The sequence below is a fragment of the Monodelphis domestica genome, chromosome 6 (genome assembly GCF_027887165.1).
Source record: "Monodelphis domestica isolate mMonDom1 chromosome 6, mMonDom1.pri, whole genome shotgun sequence".
In the NCBI taxonomy this organism is placed as follows: domain Eukaryota; kingdom Metazoa; phylum Chordata; class Mammalia; order Didelphimorphia; family Didelphidae; genus Monodelphis; species Monodelphis domestica.
In genome coordinates this window covers 220,683,127-220,709,137 of record NC_077232.1, presented here as the reverse complement: position 1 = coordinate 220,709,137, position 26,011 = coordinate 220,683,127, and the positions used below count along the sequence as shown (strand labels likewise).

At 35.1% G+C, this 26,011-nt stretch overlaps 1 protein-coding gene and 1 long non-coding RNA gene across 3 annotated transcripts in view; one reads left to right on the top strand and one right to left on the bottom strand.

Annotated features, from left to right (window-relative positions):
* The window catches only part of GPM6A (glycoprotein M6A), a 507,062-nt gene that overhangs the window by 325,717 nt on the left and 155,334 nt on the right, over positions 1 to 26,011 (top strand). The gene's annotated exons all lie outside the window — the stretch shown is intronic.
* The window catches only part of LOC103103949 (uncharacterized), a 66,777-nt gene continuing 44,925 nt past the window's right edge, over positions 4,160 to 26,011 (bottom strand). Inside the window, exons 3-4 of the long non-coding RNA XR_468616.3 lie at positions 7,850 to 7,958; positions 4,160 to 4,537 (exon numbers count right to left, since the gene is read on the bottom strand). This is a non-coding gene — a long non-coding RNA (uncharacterized LOC103103949). The remainder of the gene's footprint in view (positions 4,538 to 7,849; positions 7,959 to 26,011) is intronic.

Genomic DNA, 26,011 nt, shown 5'->3' with positions numbered 1-26,011 from the left:
AATTTTCCATAAAATTTACATATAAATTGACTGAACACAGGGAGCAAGTTATTGCAGAAGAGGACAGTCAGGACTGTTTTGTGGATCTTGAATCTCCATTTTATATAAGGAAGGCTTCTGTAGGCCAATAGTGTAACTCTTTGTAAGGAAACCCTTTTTTAAAATATTTAAATCTATCTTTTGTCTCTCATTTTAAAAATTACCAAAGTTCCTTATGCTGTTATGTGTTCATTCTCCTATTATGTTAAATGCATTATACATATATATGTGTGTGTGTGTACATGTATTTGGCTTTTTACTGTTTGATGAGTCTCTTTAATTTAATGTTATATGACTACTGCTTTTGGGGGGTTATATATTTGCCTCAAGGTTTCTAGCTCATTCTGTCTACTCCGAATGACATTTATCTTCTCTTACTCTTTACCCCTTTGTTTCATTCTCCTGGGCTATGGAGAGACCTAATACTTCTTATTTACTCAGTATGTTAATCCTAGGTAGAAGAAAAACATGAAAGACAATCATTTTGAAGTGTTTTCATTACTTTCACCTTGTTTCAAAAAGGAATCTTAAATTGTGTTGTTAAAAACTTAACATTGTACACAATCACAACCAAACTTGTTTAGTAACAACTTAAAACCAAATCAATAGATTTCAACATTTAACATAAGATTAAAAACCTCTTTAGGACTGTTACTTTTTTCCCTTTCATTATGGTTTGATTTTTAAAGCAAATGATGGATTCCTGTCTTTTTTGGGGGTAACCAGTATATTAGGTGGTTGATCTTTATAGATTGTGGTGATGTGGAATCAGATCTGCCACCCTCCTCTCTTCTCTCTCTCCTCCCTCCTCCCTTCTCCCTCCCCCATCAGTTGGTCTCTTCATTTGGTGACACTGGAAGTCAGATCTGAGTGAGTTTCCTGATATATCTGATAGATAACCCATTCTTTGAATAGTTAGAACAAGGGGTTTATTTAAGGAAAGGGGAAGGGAAAGGAAATTGGATGGGAGAGAGGGTTTAGGTTTTCCCTGATCTTAAAATAACCCTACATTAAAGAATAGTATAGTAGAGTCTTGAATGAAGGGATATGGCTAACAGGATTGAGGATCTTTAAGTCACTTTTATACAGAAGAGATAAATTCAGTAAGAAGAGGATCTCAGTCCATATTCCTTCCTGTCTCAGGAGATATTGGGTTCTGACTTTTAATTTTTTTCATAGAAAATCAAAGGGGCATTAGAGTTTACCTTTTCCAACTTTCTTATAGAAAAGAGTGAAGTTTCAGGAAAGAATAACTTATTCTATTCTATTTTAAAGTCATTTTGGAAAATGCAGACAATATAGGTCTTTCTTGGATGTCAAATATCTTGGTTTCTCTTCCTGGAATATTTAGTTACTTGTTTTAAATAGTGATACTATCGCACGGTTTCTTTAATTTCCACCTTCCTCTCATTTCTAAATGATCTCAATTTCTAAGAATAATATGAAAGCAACATCAGACAAATAAGTTCTGATCATATTACTCCTCTGAAACTTTCAAAAGTTTCCACTGCCCAATTAAAAAAAATACAAATTATTTTGCTAGCATGGTCCCTTCTGTCTGACTTGAACCTTTTTCATTTTTATCCATTACTATTCCCTTTTATACATTCTACCATTCTCTTTTTTGATATCTTCTGATACCACATTTTACTACATTTAACTTTTCATGGCTATAAAGATTCTTCACACCTCTCAGCTTATTAAATTCTTTTCTTATGAGACTAACTCTTTCATACAACCTTCCCAGAAAAGATTTATGTGGAGATTGTGAGGTAAGATAGTTGTTTTTGAGTATTTAAACATCTGTCCTGTGGTAGAGGGATTAAATTTACATTTGATCACAGAACTTTTTTTTTTTTGCACAGGTTGAAAGCTACAAAGAAAACAGTTTAAGCTGATATCTGGAAAAATTTCCAAATAATCAGAGTTGTCCAAAAGTGCTATGGGTTATCTTAGAAGTTAGCAAGCTCCTTGAATACCTTCAAGTAGAGGCTAACCAATCACTCATCTGATATAGTTAGAATTTCTTTGATATATAGGTTGGACTAGATGGCCATTGGAGTCCTTTCCAATTCTCAAATTTCATGATTCCCTCAATTGGAATTCTTGTTCATATCTTGGATTTCAATCCATTTGATCTCCTCTGTGCACTTCATCATATTCTACTTCATGTCATACTGGTGTACATATAGAAAACTATAAGAGGCTTGAGGGTAGGAACTGTCTTTCTTCTAGCACACATTTTATTACCCCAGCACTTAGCACAGTGCTATGCATATACTCAATCACCTCTTGGTGAACTGAATTGGGAGACTAGAATAGTAGTTAGACATATATGCGACTGATGTGTAGTTGGAGACTTTGAAATGTGCCTTGTAATGATTAGCTAACATCTCTAACTGGACCAAACATTTTCCTTGCCTTTAAAATTTTTTTTTTAATATCAAAAGACTCTGCTCAAGGGCTGTGTCCTCCATGGAGCCTTACTTAATTCATCATAGGATCATAAATCTAGACCTGGAAAAGATCTTAGAGGCTAGTAGAAAAATTGGGATTTGAACCCAGGCTTCCTTGTTCCAAATCCAGCATATTTTTCACAGTACCCTTTTGTCATTAGTCACTAAAAAATATTCATTAAACACTTAAGAGATGCCAGGCACTAGGCAAAGACTTGTGGATACAAATAAAGGCAAAACCATTCCCTACTCCCAAGGAGTTCAGTCTAAATCTAAATACTTTCTAATACTGAAAGTATTTACTTCCTCCATTCCCTAAGAGTAAATATAGGTCAGATTTTACTATCCAAAGTTGTGTCACTGGTCTTTTCAAGTTCCTTGAGTAGGGCTCTCCCCTCAATCATACTGTTTCCATGATCTACTTTGAAGAAACCTATGCCTTAGAGACCACCACATCATTTCTCTCTTTAATTAAGCTGCTACCATTTTAGTTATGAAGAGACTGAAATAACTACAAGCCTCCCAACACACTCTGGCAAATTTAAAGTTAAAAATATTAAGTGCAGAGTGGATGGGTGACCCTTGTAAGGAATGCTAAACCAGAGGATTCATCCTCAGAGATGAGTTAGCTTCTGTATCTGTCCCTTTGAATCCTGAGATATCATGATTCTGTGATGAACTGGAATCCTCATATCAGTGAAAAATACATACAAGGATCTCATCATACCATGTTTTTAGAAATAATTAATGGGAATAGACTTATAGAGCCTGTTCCTTTAGAACATCTCAATAAAAATTTAGCCATATTTTGATTTATTTCCTAGTTCTAATTAAAAAAATCTAATAACTTGATAATGATTCCTATGTTAATAAATAAGTATGTCTATTAATGCAATCCTACAAATATTTATGGACACTCGTTACTAGAAGAGGATGCTTTTCTCAGTTAATTAAAGTTGAATCTGGGAGAAGGAAAAGCTAAGCCTTCTTCTGTGCTCTAATTGCTACATATTATCTAGGGTCCACTGTAGATCAGAGCACTCTGGCTCTACTTGGATTGAGACATGATTCCCAACTCAACTGAAATATTGCAGGAGCTCAGGAGCAATTTAGATATGACACAAAGATACCCCAGAGTGCCTTTTATAAGCTTCTCTCCATTAGAAACCTTCTGAGCAGAGTCAGCTTTTTTATAGCTCAAATGTTTTCATTGTGACTGTACATGATCTGTACCTGTCAAACAAAACCACCCATGAAATTGGAGTGCTCAGTCCTGGCAGGAAAACTGACATAGGGGTGAACTGTCCTCAGTTTGATAAACATTGGCATTTGAAGTCTATAGGGAAACACAAACATGTTTTAAGACAGACAGAAGCCTGGTCCAAAGGTCTGAACACTATGTTGTTGTTGTTTTTAATGCCCATGCAGTCATGCTCTTCCACCAAAATCATATTTTCATTTTTTAGAGGTTAGTTTAGATTCTCAATAATGATTCCAGAGGAGGGAAAATGCCAGCAAGATCCAGGAAGTATGGTACAGTAGAGAGATCACTTACTTTGAAGGCAGAGAATCCAAGTTAAAATGCCAACCCCTTTCCTGTTCTGTACTTCAATTTCCACATTTGCAAAATGGAAATAGATGAAGTCATCGCTATGGTCCTTTTCAGTTATACATCTGACTACATGTTTACATACTTAATTATGTTTACTGGAAGATTTTAGAACAAACTTTTACTTTTAATTATTTCTTTAAGGAGGGAAAACAGGAGATAGAGGGGCACATGCTAAATCTGGAATCTGAGGACCTGGATTGAATGGATTCTTCACCATTTACTTCCTATCTGAGCTGGAGCAGATAACAACCTTCTTGAGTCTCATTTTCTTCAGCTGTAAAATAGAGTTGAACCTATGATGCTCTGATGATCTATGTTGAAAGACTTCATATGTCCTGTTGGTAGGCTGTGCCCATGATCTTATGGCTGGCAAATGAGCAAAGATATTATTCAGATACAGCATGTCCACAGACTAAGCCTTTTAAGGGTCCTGAAATGCATCAAGGGATGGAACAACGTTAGTCCTGAAAATGTTGATACTTAAAATATCAAAAAACAAAACCAAAAACCTCCTGTCATGTAGTAAGCTTTTTGGGGGTGGTTAGATTCTCTTTTCTTCCCTCCTGCATGATTATTCTTAATTGAGCATAATGAAGATAAATGTTGATTTTTATAATCTTCTGAGTAAAAATAATGTTTTTTCAAATGTAAAGTTTTAAAAACATGATTTTGTGGTTTAAAACCATTCAAGGTTAAGAACTTTAAGTGATTTGCAAAATAATATGGTGGTTATTAGTACTTCTCTAATGGTCCCTTAGGCATTCTCCCTTTAGAAATCTTATTAGTGATTCATAATCATTATGTAAAATTTTCTTTTGCTTCATATATGTAGTGTAATTACCATCATTTTTATTCCCTATTTCCCAGGAGATATATACTTTGCACTGACTGCTAGTCTATTACAGCGTTTTTACCCTTATATTTAGAAGTCCTGTAATGGGATTAGAATAGTTATGACATTTACTCATTATTCAGATCCCCTTAGTTTCCTCAGCTTAGTTGAATGGATAGATTGTCCAAATTTTTCTGGATAAGAACCAAACAGAAGGCTTCCTTTGCCAAAAGAACTTCATGATTTACAAGCCTTAGGAACTCAATCGAAATAGTAATAATAATTAATCTTCTTTTGGTTTCATGTTTTTGTTTTTTTTCTAGTTGTGTCTGATTCTTTGTGACTTTCTGGGGGTGGGTTCTTGTCAAAAATAGTAGAGTACTTTGGCATTTCCTTCTCCAGCTCCTTTTATAGACAAGGAAATTGAGGCAAATAGTGCTAAGTGACTTGCCCAGGTCATACAGTGTGTCTGTAAGTGTGTGAGACTGAATTTGAACTCAGGTTTTCCTGACTTTAGATACAGAACTCTATCCACTGTGCCACCTAGCTGCCCTGAGTAATAATAATAGCTAGCTTTAAATATTGTCTACTATGTGCCAAGAACTATGCTATACACTTTACAAATATCCCCCTTGATCCTCACAGCAGCTTGGGAGAGGTAGGTGTTATTATTACCCCCATTTTAGAATTGAGGAAACTGAGGCAGAAAGAGGTTTAATGACTTGCCCAGAGTTGCACAGCTACTTAGTGTCTGAGGCCAGATTTGATCTCAGGTCTTCCTACTTCCAGGTCTGGTGCTCTATCCACTGTACTGCCTACTGACTGGACAGGCTGTCACAATGTAAAAAAGATGAAAAAACTTAAGACCTCAAAAAATTTTAGTCATTTCCTTTGTTTTCACTATTTTTTGAAAATAAGTGAACTAAAGCAATCCTTTTATTTTAATTTATTCTTGGAAAACATTTAGGAGAGGGATAGGGCAAGATCTTTATTTTTCCCTTAACAATGGTAATTTTTTTTCTCTCTGTGATAAAATTACATTTAGTAGTGGTATTAGGCTCAATGACAAAAACCTGTAAAGAGGTTCTGAGAAGGTTAGAGCCTGAAGGTACCATAGAGGCAACCAACTTGAAGGCCAAAGCCAATTCTTCATGTATAATAAGGATTTTTCAGATGAGGAAGCTGAGTAGAGGTGTCCAGTGACTGGTATAGCTAGGACTAGTTCCAAGGTCTCCACATCCATTTCAGTCTTCTGTTCATCATACTATTCAGCTTGAGTGCTATTCAGGGGAAAGAATACCAGGTTTGAAGTCTATAACCCAGAGTAGGAATTCCAGTTCGACTAAGTGTGCTACCAAAGGGAAAGTGTTCCTTCAATAGAGTCTCTTCAGGCTATAAAGTCCTTATCTATAAAATGAGGTAGTTAAACCAGATGATCTTTGATGTCCCTTGTAGTGTTATTTCTTATGACCTCTCTCCTCCCGAGTTCACCAAGACAAAATGTGATATAACAGTGGTTATTTTGTTGTCAATGAAATAAATGCAATATGGTGGAGAGAAGTAATGATTTGTAATCAGAGGACATGCGTTCTTTACTTATGTGTATGACCCTGGACAAGTGACAACTTCATAGTCTTGTTTTCCTCCTCCATAAAAAGAGCAATTTGGTATAGATGACTCTAAGGTACTCTAAAATGTAATCTATTGACTTATTGGCAGCCATTGACACATACGTGCCATATGTGCATAGGAAAAAAAAAGGAAAAATAAGCAATTAAAAAAACATGACAACCTTTTCAAATGTTCTTTGGATAGGCTATTTATTGTCCCTAACAAGGATGTTATCCTTATCTAAAGAAGTAAAGAAACCATTTGGTTATAAAAAGAATCAGCCTCATGACAAGCTTCTTCTTTGGTGACCCCTCGTGAATACTAACAAGTTATTGGAATTTTTAGCCCATACGGTGAATCTCAACTCACTTAATGATTCATTCTCTCATTAAATTCTCCACATAATGAACGGTTTTTCCCTTGTCCTTATAAATGTGACAAGTGCATTAAAAAATAATGAATGGAATTTTCTACCATATCCAAAGAAAGGGCCTTTGAAACTCATTATCTTTAAGAGATTAATAAAGACGTCAAGTATATTTTAATATATTTTTAGCACATTCAAAATGCAACATATTTTTCTTTAAGATGAAGCACCATTCTTTGGATTTTGTATGCTGAAACCCTTTTGTCAGCTGATAACTACAGCAACCTCTCCAGCTGTAACCAGGTTGCTATGGAAACTGAAGACTGCTTCTAGTGCTACAGTAGTTTAGGCTAACAATAAGGAGTAATAGCCAATCAGAGCTTCTCTTTACATCAAATTTCCAACCTAATAATTATGGATACAGTTAGTCTCTGTCTCATGATTGAAAAAAATTCCACTTTGCTGTAGAATTCACCCCATGTTATATTTTACTTTGTAATAATGAGAGCAATTCCACAGTGCAGTGATGTTTCCTTGAAGAATAAAATTCCCTCTTCCCCTCTGTTTTTTGCATGTTGGTTAAAGATGTTTGCCAAAAGTTAGTACTGATACTCACTCAAATTTGATAATTCCATATATCTGCTATAAATACCTGAGAATGATTCTAGTGAGCTAGAATTTTCAAATCATTCATCAGGCTTTTAGGTGTGGTTTTTCTCTTAACTCTGTTTAACAGATGATGATGTATATTGATTGCATTAGTTGACAATGTGGCAATAATGGCTGTAACTTGAGAATGTTTTGTAATCAGTCAATTAGGATCAAGGCTGCTGGTACAATTTTGTATATAAGTTGATATAGGACGAGAAAGGATACAAATAGTATGAATGATGCCCAATGGAAGGAGCACCCAGTGCATTATATCAAATTACCTGTTGATTGCATAGCCAGATGTTTATCTGGGTTTATGTGTTAACTTCTCTTAGATAATAACTGCCACAACAATTCTGAGGTCTTTATGATCCACCTGTAGAGAAAGAACTGTTGGAAGAGAAATGCCAATGAAAATACATGATTTATCACTTGTTTATTTTGGTTTGTGATTTGAGGTTTTAGTTTTATAAGATTATTCTCTAACAAAAATGAATAATATAGAAATCTGTTTTCTGTGATAATAAATGTATAACCCAGTGGAATTACTTATCAACTCTGGGAGTGGAGAGGGAAGAAGAGGAAACAATATGAATCATGTATCTTTGGAAAACATGGGTAAATTTGTTATTGGAATAAATTTAAAAAAAGATTATGTGCCACAAAGAAAGAATTCCTCTTTTAGAAAAAGAGAAGAGATTTAGAATTGGAAGAGATTTTAGAGGTCATCTAGTACAGTCTCTTGATTTTATGGATGTGAAACTGAAGCTGCAATAACTTCTCCAGAAACACATAGTTAGTAGATAGCAGATGGAAGATCTGAATGCAAGTTTTCTAGACTCTCAACACTCTGGACAGACTGCCTCTCTTACTACTTAAAGTTTGTACCTTCATTGGTTCCCGAGATAGGACTCTTTATAAGATAGATAATTATCAAACATTTAGTGAATGAGTAAAAAATAAATCCTTAATTATCAAAAGAAAAAATAATTAAATGATATCAATGATTAAATAAATACATCTATTCATTCCTAATCTCATGTAACTTCATTTGTCATTGTCTATACATGTGGGTATCTCTGATTTTAGAAACTGCACCCTTTTCCTCAAACGCAGTCCTAAGTTTTGAGTGGATATTCATGTGTAGGGCTTGGAGCTAGACCTGGGGGTTCTTTGGTATTAGGAACTTCCATTTGAAGAGACTCAGCACCAATGTATTCTGACATTCCTTCAGCAATTTATCATTTTAGAGAGTTGCCTAGAGCACTGAAACATATATTGATTTGCCCAATGGCAAACAGCCAGGAAGTAGTTGTCAAAGGAGAAAACTGGACTATGTCATGCTTACACAATATGTGTAACTTATGAAAATTACTTGTGCTTTAACCTGGCTATATTCTAGAAACAATGTGGAAATTCATATAAACCCTCTTGTCCGAGTATATAGGCAAGGTGAAAATGATTTCGACATCAGTTTGGACAAACAGCACACCTTTGACATATGATATGGATTCCTGGTTTCTGATAGTTTTTGTGAAAATCTGTCCTTTCTACTAATAATGATTCCCACCTAACCCTCTCCTCATGAGAGGCTGAGAACCATTTGCAAAGGCTAGAGGGAAGAGGGTTCCATTTGAAAATGCCAATTGCTTTTGCCTCACCCAGTCTCAAAGGAATAGCTTGTTATTTAGTTGCATTTTCACCCCAGTATTTTTAACCAAGCAATCAAGAAACGTATATTGTTCTGTGCTAAATAGGATGATAAACTCTGAGGATACAAAGAAAACAAAACAATATTCCCTGCCCTCAAGGAGTTTATATTCTACAAACTAAGACAGGATTTAAATAGAATAATTCATACAAGATATGTGAAAATTATAACTACAAAGTAACCCTACTGACAAAGTGGATTAGGAGACATATTTATGCCAGACCTGACTCAGAATCCTCCATTAGGTTATAGCTCTATCTTACAACATAAAAGTTAGTGACTAAATAAATAAAATACAAGTTAGAAATCAAAATTAGTAGAAAATAGAAGCCAATCTGTTAATTTGTTAGTCTCTGATAATATTTATTCAAGTGACTAACGTAGGCAAAAGTGCCTTTTAAAGATAATCTACAGTAGCTTGCATTTTTCTAATTTTTATAAATACAAAAGGTGATTATTATTGGAAAGAAATAGCAAAATATTATTTTTATTTGCTTGCTTTTAAACTAGAAACTCCTCAACATCAGTTTTTCTCTGGTGCCTCAGCTTTGTCAGAAGAAATCCTGGCTTTGGAAGATTTGGAACATGGGTCTAATGAAAGATGTGTTCATCAAAGGCATACCAAGGGTGAAGGCATATGAAAAGAAACTTGGAAACTAATTTTAGGTGCTGCAAGTCAAGAAAATCATATGAGTAGAGGGGACTCTCCACACTGAAGTAATTTGAGGCATTGGCTTTTACCTAAAATTGCTTTTTATTTGAACACTAAGAAAACATAAAAGTTTATATGTATAAGTGCTCTTTAAAGAATAAAGAACAATAAATACATGAAAAATACTTTTTAGTAAACTATGTGACCAAATATAAATTTCCATCTTGCAAATGAATTCTTGCTGTATGAATCTGTAAGTGCAAAATGTTAACATTACATATTCAAAAGTAATCATAGGGAAAAAAGAGCCTCTTGATTTCTTTCCTAGTCTGAATACAAATCTCTTAATCTGAAGTTTTGAATCATAATTCTTTTTTCCCTTGCCCCATTTCTCCAGGTGTCTCCTGGAAATGTTCCTTTTGAGCTACAGTCCCAGCAATGTTTTGAATATTGTCATTCATCTTATCTTAATTATCTTCATTTATAGTCTTCACTATAATTTTTGTATCCCTATTTCTGACAGCCCCTACTGTTTTTAATGTGTCACTCAAAGTCAGAAATATACTATATTTGTTTGCTCTGGCAGTCATCTTTCAGAATATGTCTCTTTCTGTTATTTGCCCAGTGCCACCAACCATGAGGCAGACATCCAGGTGGGAAAATTGCTTTTCACCCCATTTTGGAAGACAAATCCTTTTGCCCTTAAAAAAAATGGACCCCAGAATCATGTGTGTAGACTCCACAAAAGCTGGGCTTCTATCTTAGCTATACTTTTTGTGTCTTCACCAATGTAGAACATGCTATTTAATACAAAGGAGGTATTTAATAAATCACTGTTGAATAAATGGATGAATGAGGGATTGTTGATCTGAAAGTCAAAATCTTGTTCTTTGTCCACTTCTAGAATAGCCCTGTTGATATTTATGTTATAGTAAAAGAGAAAAGTATACCAGAAAAATAAAACCACATAATTATATAATATTTGATATTATAAATTAAGAACATCTCACAATTTTGCACATAATCTGTGATTGAGAGAAAGGAGCATTTGCAAGTTTATTGGTTGATTATGATTTTACAGCATTGTGTCTCTATAAGCTACCTGCTGTGATTTGAAGCACAGTGTCTCTAATGTTACATTCATCTTTGGAGTTTTGCTTTGAGATGGTAAAGATAAGATGATTTGATTAAACAGCAAAGGAAATGGAAGCTGGAGCAGTGACATAAGGTGACATAAGGTCAGTCATTAATTTGTTATTGCAACTGACTTCCAGAAAGGTAATCCCTCCAGTGAGCTATCAACGTGATAGGTATTTGCTTCTTAAGGATATAAAGATTTTTAAAGATTCATTATTTACCATCAGTGAACCTTGGGGGGTGAGAAGTTTGTTTGCCTCTCAAGAGCTTTCACAGATGAATACTTAATTATTGCATGATAAACAATGGATGCAGCTTTCATTTTATTTTTGTATCTTTTTGTCCATGTATAGTTGAGGAACTGATTTCAAAGAAAGAAGAAAAGGCAGTACTTGTTCCTAATTGATCAAAAGTGGTACAATCAGTATATCTCACCAAGCTATTCAATAATTATGTTGTCTGGCACATGGGATAATAAAGATGTAAATTTGTCTAGCACTTTGACATTTGCAAATTTCTTTCTTCACAACAGTCCTGTGAGGTAGGCAGCACAAACATTCCCAGCGCCATCTTACAGATAGGGAAACTGAGGCTCAGTGCTCTATGAAATGCTGGAGTCAGGATGCAAATGAATATCCAGGACTTGTGACTCTTTGCATTGCAATATAGTTCTTTTCTTCTTTTGAGTATTGAGATTGGATTAATCAATTGACAAATATTTATGAAACCTAACTCTATATCTGGCACTGAGCTAAAACCTGGAGATACAAAGAAAGGTTTAAGGCAATACCATACCTTGAGATGCTTACAGTCCATATATATAGTCCATATAGTCTAATCAGTCCATATATAGTTACATAGGAGCTACACACAAAGTTTGTAGATGATGCCTTAGAGGAGAAGGCTTTAACAGCTAGAGAGACTGGGAAATGTTTCTATCAGAACGTGGCATTTGAACTAGCTCTAGAAAGAAACCAGGCATTTAAATAGGTAGAGTGGAGGTGGGAGAGTATCTTTAATACTGAATTCTTACATACTTTTTATATTAAATTCTTGTTTTTTTAATAATGACAAAGAAAATCAATAATAAGATATCATAAAGTAATCTTCAGTCAGTTGGATCCATGATTTCATCGATGTGAGCGCTCCCTCTGCTGATACTGGTTGCACTTCCATTTTTTAGCTTATCCCAGGTGATTCTTGTGCTTGGCCTACAAGAAGTCCATCATCAGGTATCTAGTGCCCTGAAGTCTTCCCTCCAAGTTTTGCAGTATTTTGTAGATGCAAATCCAGTATCCAGATGCCCAACAACATACTGTGATTTAATCTAACAAGGTAATATAGTATAGAGGAAACAGCTAGCCTTGAGCCCTGAAGACCTTAGTTGAAATTTTACCTTTGACACATATTGACTATGTGTGTCCCTAAGCAAGTCACTGAATTTCTCAAGGGAACACTCTAATACATGGTGCCTGGGACCTAGTAGATGCCTAATAAATGTTGATTGATTGATATAAGTTAAAGAGAAACTTCTGACCTAGATTAGTAGAGCAAGTTTTCTCATTTAATGGTTCCCTATATCAGTGAAAATCACAGGTCTAATATTTTTTTCTATTCCTTTCATTATATTAAAATTAAAATTGTCTCCATCATTAAGTAGCTTATATTTTATTTTCTGTTCATAGTGTCATGCACTCACTACTTGACTGGGCCATTCTCCCCCATCCCCACCCCATTGTCCATTTTCTTTATTTTTTCCATCTCACTTCTGAGCAAATCATCATTGTTGTTATGTTCCTAGGTTGGTTGTATAAATCATATATGCTATGTATGAATCATAAAAAGTACCTCTTGACAGGATTTTGAGTGGCACTCCTAGAGTGCCAGTGATGCCCTCAACACTCTTCTCAACCTAGTTAAATCTATAATAATTTAACTTGGCAGCTAGGTTGAACAAATTCTATTTCTGTTAAAATCAACTTTTAGCCCAGAGTTATCTTGAGTCTGAAATGGCCATATTTCTAATTCTACCCAGGCCCATTCTCTCCCCTTTAGTAACTCGTTATACTCACTAATAGTCCAATAGCTTTTCAAATGAAAGCTTTATTAACTGAATTTCTTTAATGGGATATTTCCTTTATGTTAAAATCAGTGTATATAGGTCAACACAATTCCAAGGGCTTTAGAGCTCAATTTTTAAAGTACCTTAGGAAAGTACCAATTTTTTTTTCAGTTGGTATTACCATTCTTTTTTTTTACCATTCTTTTAAAAATGATCAAGCAAATATGAGTAACTCCTCCTCTTATGAATCTTTCCTTCTCTTCAACTTTCCATTCCTGTTGAAGACACCCTCATCTTTCTAATCTTCCAGGTTCTTTATTAAGGCATAAATAAACATTATCTGGCTCCTTAGTCTTCCCAACTACACATATCTAATTAAGTTGCCAAATCTTGACATTTCTATCATCAAAACATTTTGAGTGTGACCTCTTCTTTCACCCCACACAGGCATTATTCAAGCCCAGTCTTCTGGATTAGATTATTACAACAGCCTCTTAACTGGTCTCAATGCCTCACGTTCTCTCCAATCTAGTCCATTCTGTACCCTGCTGCCAAAGAGATTTTCTTTTAGAACAGATCTGACCCTACTCAATTATAGTGGCTCCCTTTAGACTATCTCTAGAATAAAACATAAACTACATTTTTTTTTAGTTTTTAATGCTCTTTCAAATCTTTGCCTAATTTGTCTTTCTAGCTTCATTGCATATTATTCATCCTTCCACATTCTGTAACTCAGTCAAACTGGCTTGCCACCCCCAGTTCCTCACACAGAAGAATCCATCTTCAGTGACTCTGACTTTCCACATGTGTTCCCTCCTTATTTTATCTTCTCCATCAAGAGAATTTCTCTCTTCCTTCAAGGACCATCTCTTGCATGAAATATTTTCCTAACCCCTCAAGTACTGGTAAACTCCCTTCTCTAAAATCTTAGTTTAAATATTTTATGTTTATTTGTATTTTATCTTGTTTCATTTATCCTGGATATACTCTACTCACACATGTATTTATTTTCTCCTCTTTTAGAATATAGGATCCTTCGTATAGGAATTGTTTCAACTTCTACACTTGTATCTCCAGCACAGAAAAGAGTGCCTGGTACAAAGACAATAAATGTTGGTTGATTAATTTAATATTCTACAGCAGATCATATCTCTAAAGTTACAATTAAGGAAATGTATAGATATTTTTACATTCCACTGTGATACTGTTTGTTAATTATAGGAAAAAATATTGAGCCACATACCACTTTTAACAGGAGGCATCTGGCATATATTGAAAGCAAGAAATTTTTCTTGAAGGATAGAATACCAAGAATAATTCTGATGCTCCTTTGATCATACATATTAAGTAAGGCAAAGAGCAGGAAGACCCAAGCTTGACAAACTTGTTGGCCACTGGCATGGAGCATATTAGTCATTTGTTGAATTCAAATCGATAAAGTGTTTTTTTTTTTTAAATAAATACTAAGGCCCTCTAGATTCACCTCTTGGCTGTGAATGGAATTGCTTTGCTTCCATCAAAAGTAAAAGACATTGCAGAACCACCTAAATGAGATCACCACATGAGAGCTTGTTCCTATTCACATAGGAACAATCAAGTAGATTAAGGAATTCCCATTTCATAGATTGTGATAAAGAGTTACAAGGAGAAACACAAAGACCTGACCCATGTATTAGACACTACAGGCAGACATTAAACTGGGTTCAGGTTGAATGGGTGAAAGAATTCAAGCTATTCTGCATTTGGGAAGCCAGGTAATGCTTTTAGTGACTGAACATTTCTCCCAGAAACAAAGACTAATCTTTTAAAGACCAGTATTTTTCTACTGATATGTGATTCTGAAGCAAAAACACTACCCCAATCTCTGAAGAGTCAGAATTTCATATTACATAAAAGGACAGTTGTGTGGTACCATGAGTCTGTGACTGCACATCACCAGTGCATAACTGTGTAGTACAAGTGACACAAAAATATCAATAGGAAAATGGGGTAGCAGAATATGACATGGTTTAGGTATGCCGCAAGAACAAGGGAAAGTCTGTGGGTGATTTGCGTGTTCTGTTAGTGACTATAATATTAAAAGATCTAAAGGAAATCCTCTAGCATATTGGATTCTTTTCCTTGACTCCATGGAGAAAGTACATGGAAAAGATTCACATGTGATAAGAAGGCAAGATGAGTTGTTATCTACATCCTTGAAGGCAGTATCCACATTGGCAAAACCACATGTGTAATGTTATGTTTGAGTCACCATTCTCTTTCCTTTGTCCATAAAAATATAGAACACTCCCAGACCTGGTCAGAGGTACTATATGGTAATATCTATTTTTTTACAAAGAGTATTCTTTCTAATTTTCTAATAATGCTTTACACCATTGCCTTCATATGACATGGATGTGACCATGAGTGCTCAACGATTCTGCCAGGGATGAACAAGCTCTAGCCCATCTTATTGCACCAGAAGGGCTCTGCATAAAAAGCCAGAGTTAGAATATATGCTTGCTATCTGAAAGTCAAAAAGGCGCAACACCAGTTTGACCATATGATAATGTTGAAGATGAAACCAAATACCTGATGTTTATACATCACATATTATGGGATAGGAACTGTGTCTAAGTACTTTACAGTTATAATCTTATTTCATCCTTTCAACAATGCTGGGAGGCAGGTACTATAATTATCACCATTTTGGCAGATGAAAAAATGGAGGGATATAGGTGAAGTGATTTGCCAAGGGTTACATAGCTAGTAAGGGTCTAAGAGCAGATCTGAAATTAAATCTTCCTGACACCAGGTTCAGTGCTCTGCCTTATACACAGCATCTAATGAAATTCTTCAATTAAACCACAGAGCCACTGTAATCTACTTTAGAGAAAAGAATATTCACACTAATAAATTGTGGGTTTTAAAAATATTGTGGCCTGGGGACTTCATCCCCCAGCATGCCCCAGGGGTCCTTCCTCTACTTCTTGGCTTGGGATTGATCTTGAATGGACCAGTCCCATGCTAGGGAGGGACCATGTTTCTTCCTGGCACAGGATTGGTCTACATAAGGACCAATCCTGTACCAAAGAGAGACCTTTTACTCTGACTAGATTCAGGATTGAGGAGGGTAGTCAATTTCAGGTGGAACTCCGGGTTTTTTTCTTTGAATAGAAGGTTTTGTGAGTTTAAAAGTATAGAGTTTTATTTCAGCATCACAAAACTAATAAATGCTTGTAATATCAGAGTCTTAAATACTGACATACTTCATTGCCAAAAATTTCTTTACTAGAGGAAAAAAAAAGATAGAAAGCCTAAAGATGAATTGGAGGGCATCTGAAATGGAGCTTATGGTTTTAAAGAATCATCAGATACTGCTTAAAGAGATATCATTAAGAAAGGCATTTGCTGAAATTCAGTGTCCTGAAAGTATATCCAATCAATTACTTGCTAATAAAAAAAAATTACTCTGGGGCAAGGGTTCTTAACTTTGTATGTGTGCGTGTGTTTCATAGACACTGTTTAACATTCTGGCAAAATCTATGAAAAATGCTTTTTGGAATACTATTTTAATTGCATTAAATAAAATGCATAGTATTATAAAGGTATCTAGTTATATTGAAATGGTTATAGAAGTATTAAGATTAATTAAAAAAGATTGCAGACTTCAGGTTGAGAATTCTTGATATAATTTGAAGAAATTGGCTAGAAGCAATGTGTCAAGAGAGCATATTGTGTGTGGAATTCTGAAAGAAGGGGGAAAATCATCATTGTTGGGGAGATGAAGGTAGACCAGAAAGATGGAGGATGCTTAACAAGATAATAATGCAACAAAGGATCTACTTCTCTTACCTTAACAAGTCAGGAGTAAAACAAATAGAAGCAAGTTACAGGATCTTTTTTTGTCTTGTACCCTGGAGAATCTTAGTGGGAATGTTGCCTTTGGAAGGTGTAATGTAAGCCAATGCTCCCTTGAATGATTTATGAAAAATGTTGTTTTGTGGCTCGTTTTAGCATTGCTGGCACTGTGATAAAGGAATTTTTCCCCCCAAAGAATTCATCATATTTCTCTGTAGTTTCATTCAGGTTTCCGTTTTACCCCTACAGTTTTAGATAGAAAGCCCCACTTGTTATATATTGAAGTTTTATATTAAAGGGTTAGTCTTCTTAAGAGGTCTTAAATTCATCATTTACAGATAATGGTACACAATCTTATGCACAGTGCAAATTTCAGAGAGAAGAAAAAAATCATACAAAACTGACAGTACCCCTAACATAGTTAAGATGAAAATTTGCAACATCTTAGGAAATTTAACATCTCTTTCTAAGCATTAGGTCATATGCAACTTAACTGATATTTGTGTCATAAGTCAAGAAGGAATATTAGGGACTAAATCTTAGTGGCAATTGCTGCCATCTTGGTTTACCTTGAGATGAATGCTTAATCTGAATTACATTTTTTGAGGGTGGTGGAAGTTGAAGAAGGGAGGAGGTAGTGAAGATAATTCCTTGTTGTAGTAAAAAACTTAAATAAAGCCCTGGCCAGAAACATACACACACAGAAACAAATTTGAAGCATTCCGTACTTTATAATTATTCATCTTAAATATTAGTCATCTAGATGGAGATAATAACAATACAGCAAGTTAAACAGAAGATACCTGAAAATAGTGGGGGAAATTTGTGGAGGAAGAAATTAAAATGAATAAGAGAAAGATTTTTACTGATTTTCCTAGTCAAAGGATATCTACTGGATTTAAACATTTAAAAGAAATTTAAACTCTAAATAGTTTATACACATATATAATAAAATATATTTTGAACACTAAAACTCCTTCCATCAATTCTAACCATGATATGAACCTGCATTTATTTAATCATACTATTTATTTATAAAAGTCACTTATGTATATCAAGAGCAATATTTTTTTTACCTTTCCTATACCTTTCCTATACCTTTAATCATCAATATCCTTTCTAGCTCTAGGATCCTATCTTGTTGGCACATATGAGTCTTACATGCTTACTAAAGTACAGAGCTGAAACTGTATTTTTGTGTCCTTATGTCATCAGTACTAAAAACAGTAAGTGCCTTTCACAAAGTAGATTATTAAATGTTTTCTTAGTCTAATTAAATACCAGGTTAATCCAATTATATCCCTAGAACTAATCTGAAAAAAAAAGAAAAAAATGGATTATTTGTTCCATGTATATCAAAAAGATATTGGGGGATAAATAAGTTTAGATAAAACTACTTTTGACCTTAGTTCTTTTCTTTCTCTTGGCACCTCTTGGGTTCTATCTTTATCTCCTGTAGACTACCTAAATTATCTCTTTGGCCAAAGGGATGGTTCTGAATAGGTAACCAGGGCTTTTGTCATCAATGTGAAGTTTTCATATTCTTTTTTGGGTGAGAATGGGGAATTGAGCCTCTCCCCCTTGCTAGCAATAAACCTATAATAAAATAATGACAACAACAATGATGATGAAGATAGCAGCTAACAATATAAGGTTTGAAAGCACTTGAAAATATTATTTCATTTTATTCTCCTAAAAACCTTGCTAGTTAGGTGGTATTATTATCCCCATTTTCCATATCAGGAAACTGAGTCAGAAAGGTTAAATGATATACCCAGTCACACAGTAAGTGTCTGAGGTGGATTTAAACTCAGGTCTTTTGGGCTTCAGATCTAACACTCTATGTACAATGATGTCACTTATTGGTAAAACTAGTCTTAAATTAGGAAAGATTTTTTTTCTCTACATGTACAGTTTCCTGCCTTACTCTGTCAAGAACTATGCCCAATCAGAGTTGCTATTTATTTATTCATTCATTTATTCAACATTTACTAAATTTCTTGCACTATATGGAGCACCCTTGGGATACAAAGATAAAGAAACAATGGCCCCTGCTCTCAAGTAGCTAACTAACAATCTGGTCATGGAGATTTTTAGCAGCTCCAATATAGCTAATAGAAAACAGAATGTAACAACAAGAAGGTATGAGAAAAATGTTTGGCAAATTCAGGAGTGCTACAAAGAGGGGACATCTCACCACATGGTCTGTCACATTGAAATATGGACAAAGAATAATCAAAAAGCAATTCAAAACCAGGGCATAAAAGTAGAGCAGATATTCTGCTCCTCTGGACATGTACAACATCATCAGATTTCTTGACCTTGATTCGGTTGTGGTTTTAAAATCCAGTTGTAGGGCAAAATTCAGTCAAGTACACTGATAAATCGTTTGGATCTTATTTTGTATTTTCCTTGAAAATGGCAAGGGACATCATTGCTGCTGAACAGAATAATCGAGGGGCATGAAAGACTTCCAGCAAACACACCACTCTCAATTGGTATTAGTATTCTGAGCTCCAGGAGCCTCGGGTGGTTTTCAGGGAATCTCTTTAATTGAATGAATTGGGAATTTCTTTTTTTTGGACTTCTGTAGCATGAAATGTACATAAACCATATGAAATGATAAAGAGAAGGTAATGCATTAGTATATTATATAACATAGTGTTCTATGAAATGTATGTGTCCCTTTTGAATTTTATTTTATATTATTGAGTAGGAGTGGATATGGGCATCATTCAGACTGAATATAGTAGGGCATATTTAATTTGGCATCACCTATTATATGTGTACCTTGCTTTGAAAGAAAATCAGTTTCTTATACAAAGACAAATGTTGAAGTATGAACTATATTTCCCATGAGGGTATATATTTTCTGAGGCATATTTAATTTCTGGCTTAAAGGCCTTGACAGTGAATTTGTAAAGGGATTTTTGTCATTGTTTCTATTGTCCAACTGCATTGTCAGGCATTTCTAGTTTTGGCATACATATCCAGCATGGCGCACGCACACATTTCTTTTGGCTAGATTATAAGTGGTACTCATTTATAGAGAAATCATCTTCCTGTCCCCCACAGGAGAGTCACCTCCACACAACATGTGCAGTTTTCATTTGCCAAAAAAGGGGAGCTTTTGAATTTGAGCTTTCCAAAAGCTGTTCCATCTGCAGCTCTTGAGCTTTTCCATTAATTGTTTAATTTATATTAAAATAAATAAGTAAATTGCAGAAATCTTAAGGGAAAAATTATTTACTTGGTGAGTATTCAGAGATCAGGTTGATTTTATTCAAAGAAATTAGATGGAACTTGGCTATTAGAAAATCTAAAAAGGGACCAAAAAGACAATGAGCCTGTTATTATTAGTAGGGATAATACAGAATCAGCTGACCACAAAGTGATAACAATTTGCCAACTGGGCAGCCAAAAGCTGAATTGGATAACCCACTGTTTTGACCATGTGGACAAAGGAAACAGTGAGTATAGGAAAATTGATTTGGAGTATTTAATAGACTGGGGCTCACCAAATGCCAATTGGTGACAGGTTTTCATGCATTATGAAACTTGAAAGAAGTATTGACCTTTAAAACCATTTTCTATCCTGAGTCCCATAACTCATGGGAGTAGATTCTTGTAAGAGGGATTGCAAAAGGGAATAGAATAATGACAAGCCAGATCTATTTCTCCAGGCCAAGAAGAAAAGGGAATCTTCAGGACTAAAAAACTGATAGTGAGTTAAAATGCTAGTTGTAAGAACCTACATGGATGTTAGATGCTTCAAAGTTAATGGAAATTGGAGTCAGATGAGACTACTCATCTTGTTGATATATTAATACGATCAAGAGAAACTGCATTTAAATAAAGGACATTTCAAGTTGAGTGTAGTGGCCAACACTGCTGATTAGAGCAAATTGAGATTGCTTTAATCAAAATAGCACAGTTTGGCTTTGCATATATCAGATATTCTCCCCCTAGCCTGAGGCTTCTTCCACTACAACAAGTTTTTATTTTTTTTTTAAACCAAATTTTGATAAACATCTTCAGAAAGAGTTACCTTGGCAACCCTTTCATTTTACTTGCAGCTATAAAAATAAGCTAGGCAGCATATTTGATGCAGTCATTGTTTCTTCCTCTGGTAGCTCTTACAGCTACCACTTGTCAATATTATGGTTAAATGGCATTCCTAGAGCATTTACATTAATATGCTCTTAAATTACATATACTACATTTTAAATTCAAAGACAGAAATTCTAGATACATACACATTCCATTTAAACCCTTAAATAGAGATTATAGGAATTTTTAAAAATCTCTCTCTACAGAACAATGTGTTTTTCCCCAGGCTTAAATTCTTGTTTTTGTTTTTTAAAATTATTAAATCAAAGCAAGTTGACATTCTTAAGATTTGCTGGAAAATTCCTTATTGTTTTGGACTTTTACAACTCAGCTATAATTGGACCCTGGAAATAGGCTGAGTTCCTTCCAAGTAAGTGTAGGGTTTTAAAAAAAAGAGGCTGTGTTTAATCTGTGCTCTAAGGAAATGTGAAGAATCTAAAACTCAGTACAGTGTTTTGGAGGGCAACTGTTACAAACCTGCTTGCTTCCACTCTTCCCCCATCCCCTTTGGCTACTTGTTGCAGTCTTGTTATCCTTTCAAGAATCAGTTCAGATGTTCTTTTCTCTATGAAGTCTTCTCAGATACTTTCCAGCTAGAAGTGATCTGATCATTCTCTAAATTGTCAAGGAACATTTTTAGCTAGCCAGAACTCCTCCTAAGTCATCGTTGTCCTTTGAATTGCCCTATACTGTGGACTTTTCTCAGTTCTCATTCTCTTGTACCTTTTTGTAGCATTTAACAATAATCACTATATTCTATGACCTTAGGCTCTAGACTTTCCCCTTCTTGATCTTTCTTCACTCATTTCTGTTCTTGATCTTTTACTTCATTCATTTCTATTCTTGATCTCATCACTTAATACCAGAATTTCTCAAAGCATAAATATACTTGGCTCTAGAACTAAAGAGATAATGAAAGGCTTGACAAAGATGCCCTTATCAAAATACTTATACTTTAATGGCAGAAATAAACATAATTAAGGAATATGACACAAAAGAGAGGGGAAAAAGAGAAAAAATACTATGACAAATTTGAGGATGGATTTCCCTTGACCTTTCTGAAGGTACCAGCCTTCAAGGAGGCCCCTCATCTTGGAGGAGGCTGGAAGCCGAGCTAGATTTAATCTTCTTAGAAAGCCCCTTGACTGAGGCCTTGGAACTCCCCCTGGCTCAGACCTGGCCGGAACAGATCTTCTTCCCTTCTCCCCCCTCTCATTCCCAATTTCTTCCTTCTATTGTAAATAAACCACCATAAAATTCCAAAAAAAAAAATTAAATTTGAGGATGGAAGGATACTTTTAACCTCAGAGGATCATGAAGAATTTTAGAGAGGATGGGGCTAGAGTACTTATGGATCTTATGGAGAACTAGACCCTGAAATAAGGGAGGAGCTCCAACATAGAGATGAGGTTTGTAAGGCAATTCACTTTAAGCATAAAGGACTCATTGAGAAGAGGCACAGAGATGGGATAGGACAGAATAAGAGGAAATGAGTTTGGAAAAAATAACAGACTTATTAAGGAAAACGTTCAGTGGTAGGCAAATGGGGTTTGTTTATACTTTAATTGGTAGGAAATGACAGCTTCCATATTATGATTTCTGAGTAGAGGAATGACATCCTCAGGGAAAAAATGCCAGGAAAAATTACTTGGCCATCAGTGTGAAGGGTTTAGAAAATATATTCCAGAGGCAAGAAGATCAGCTCTGAAACCTTGGTTTCCTTATCCATAAGATGAGTTAGTTGGAATATTTGATCCCCAAAATTAAATGTTCTCAGACCCTGTTATATCTTTTTCATACTATAATTAATGTGCACTTTATATCATGTAATTTAAAAAATAGTTAGGCTTTCGAAAATTTACTGAGGATCATTCAGGGATTGGTTCCATTGATTTGAAACAGTATCTAGGAGCTGCACAGAGCTAATTGGATATAGGGATTAAATGTATGTTAATGGAGACACTTACTTCTCTCCCACTGCCTCAGTTTTAACTGAAAAGTTTCAGGTTTTAATTTGATGTCTAATGAATTTGTTTGACCTACATAAGTGGCATGATGGCCTCCTTTCTATTTCTTTAAAAAGATGACTAGGATCTTAGATTTAGAACTGGGATGTATCTTAGACTTCATATAGCCCAATCCCATTTGTATAGATAGGGAATGTGAAACTCTGAAATGTGATGTAGTTTGCCTAGTGACTTTTCAACAAGACCTGTGAGGGGCTAAGATGAAATAGAATAAAACTTATTGGTACATTAAAAAGATAAAAATGACTATTAATCAACTAAAATACTTGATATATTACACTGTGATAACAAAACAGTTGTCTTCATGTGAAATTTCAACCTTCTTGCAATACTAAATGTTTTGCTCGCTTGAAAGCAACATTTAAATTGATTAGTTCAGATCTCCTTTTGATTTAATTACTATTAAATATTTAAATGAGTTTTAAAATTCTAATAAATCCAACAATAGTTTGAAATGAAATGAACACTGTCAGGGGGAAAAAAAAAACACATTCAAATGTAACAAAGCCACAAAGCTTGGGTTCCATTGGTATGGAACTTTCCTCAGTGTTGGAGATCAATACTTCACCTGCATGAGGGGGGAAATTGGAGAGAGCAGAAGAAAGGAGAGAGCTGTGCTCTTCGGTCTGCTCAGAGGCTGCTGCATAATGGAAGATAGATGCTAGTAAGAAGCCAGCAGGCAATGTAGTGTCAGTCTTTGTCATATTCTTAACTTCAGCTTGTTTCTCTAGAGATTGAGGAATTTCTCCCCTGGGTAAGATCTGGGACTGTCTTGGTCCAGCTGACTATCTCAGTTTGACTTTACTCTGTTGGCTCCCTCACAGGAGCAAGAGAAGAAACATCTCTAGATCTCCACCCCAGCTCAGCTCCAAGGGAGACTTTAATTCCTGCTGTGAGGCGAAGCAGGAGATTGGAACTAGGGAATGGCTACTATTCTGCTCTCCTCAGAGAGACGGGTAACCAGTCAACAGTTCTGTTGTAAGCTAAACTCTTGAATACTCTCCTTTAATGGGAAAAGACGAGCTGAGCTATATATCAAGGATTCTTTCCAAGTGCTATTTCCACAATGCATACTCATAGCAAATAGCAGAGAAAGACATTTATCCAAATCCATAGCAAAACAGAAGTCAGAGAAAGAATCAGTATGAGAGTTAATACCAGGAAATACAATTGTTTCCTTTTGGGAGCAAGATATCTCAGTTCAACTGAGAAAGATTCCCAGATTTCACTCAGAGGGAAAGTTCTACACTGTTTATTCAGTGAGCTGAGGGTAGGGAAGAGATAGATTCTCCCTTCTACATGCATGTCAGCTACTTCCTAGATACTTTTCTCCTTTCGTGGTTTTGTAGAGAAGCTAAGAACCAAAAGCCTCCAAAGAGATTGAGATGTCACCAGAGCCTGAAGAGCATGGATCTCTTCTCTTTTCTACTCTCTTCAGCTCAGCCCCTCACTCAGGCATGGGAGTGTGGCCATCCTTGAGGAGAATTCCATACCAATAGGCTTTGGGGTTTGGGTTACACATAGGCTGTATCAGTCTAGATTCAGGCTATTATGAACCTAGATTATATTCTTATATCGCACCTCTGTATATGTATGTGTGTATAGACCCACAAATGAACCTATGTATACAGCCTATATACACAAATAAATTTATCAAAGGGAAGGTAATATAGACATATAGTCATGTGCATACAAAGAACATAGCACTGATCATAGAATGAAGCTTCCTTTTAAAATTCAGAATTGGAAAAAAGAACCTATTATTTTTATCAATATGGTAAAATTAAAACCAATATTTCTTGCTAGAGTGGAAAGCAATATCCATTTCCCCAATGCACATTCTATGCTTCTATAAATGATTACATTTTATGAATTGACATTGGATGGACACGTTGAATGTACAGTTTACACATTATTAAGTTGGGAGCACACAATTAAGCATTTATGGATTATTCTACATCATTGCATTTTATGGCCCAGATAAACTGAATTTAATCAAGCCACATGGCATCTGCTATAGAATTTGACAAGCCATTAATGAAAAAAAGTAAATTACTTTTGGTAGTCATTAAATGAGATAGTTTTCTGAAAATTCAAAGTTTGGGTGACATATAGGTTAGCTGTCTAAATAGCAGTTGTTTAAAACCTTGCATCTTTTAATGGAAGAACTGTAAAGATTGCACAGCAAAACACCCAGGGACAGAAACCATTTTTTCATCAGATTCATCTTTTCACAAATCAGAGGTGAATAATGGCTTTCAGAAGGCCTCATTATTTTAGAGAGGGAGAAAACTATTGGATAAATGTGGAATAAATCAGGAAATTAAATGGAAATTAGTAGATAAATTTCATGGAAAATTTCTTTTATTATTTATTTTACACTTGAAGTTCATCCCTGAGCTTCCTTGTTTTTCCTAGTATCATAATATTTTCCTACTTTAGGAACTGCCCCCATTCCTGCTGTGTTATCTCCTAGGTAGATAGCATAAAAAAAAAAGGCAGCTTTTGATGCCAGTGTAGAAGCAGATTTCTGGCTAATTGTGAAGCTGTTCATTTTGTTCTTTCTGTGCCTTTATCTGCTTTCATATGCCTCTTCATTTTCTTGAATCTGGAAGGCTTTCATGTTCATGTTAAAAACATTAGCTGCCATATCCATGGAAAAATGACATACAAGAATACCTCTTGCATTTTTATATGGGTGATCTGAATATTAAGAAACATAACTGTTAGGGAATATTTTTAAGTATTTAATGGAAAAGTAGGAGAAAACACTTTTACTTCTTGCTATTTTGAAAGTGACATGGATATTATCCCATGGAGCCTTCTAGGGTCAGCTTGGTATGGTGGAGAATGTTGGAAATGGATTCAGCTGACCTGGATTTGAATCCTGCCTCAAGCATTTAT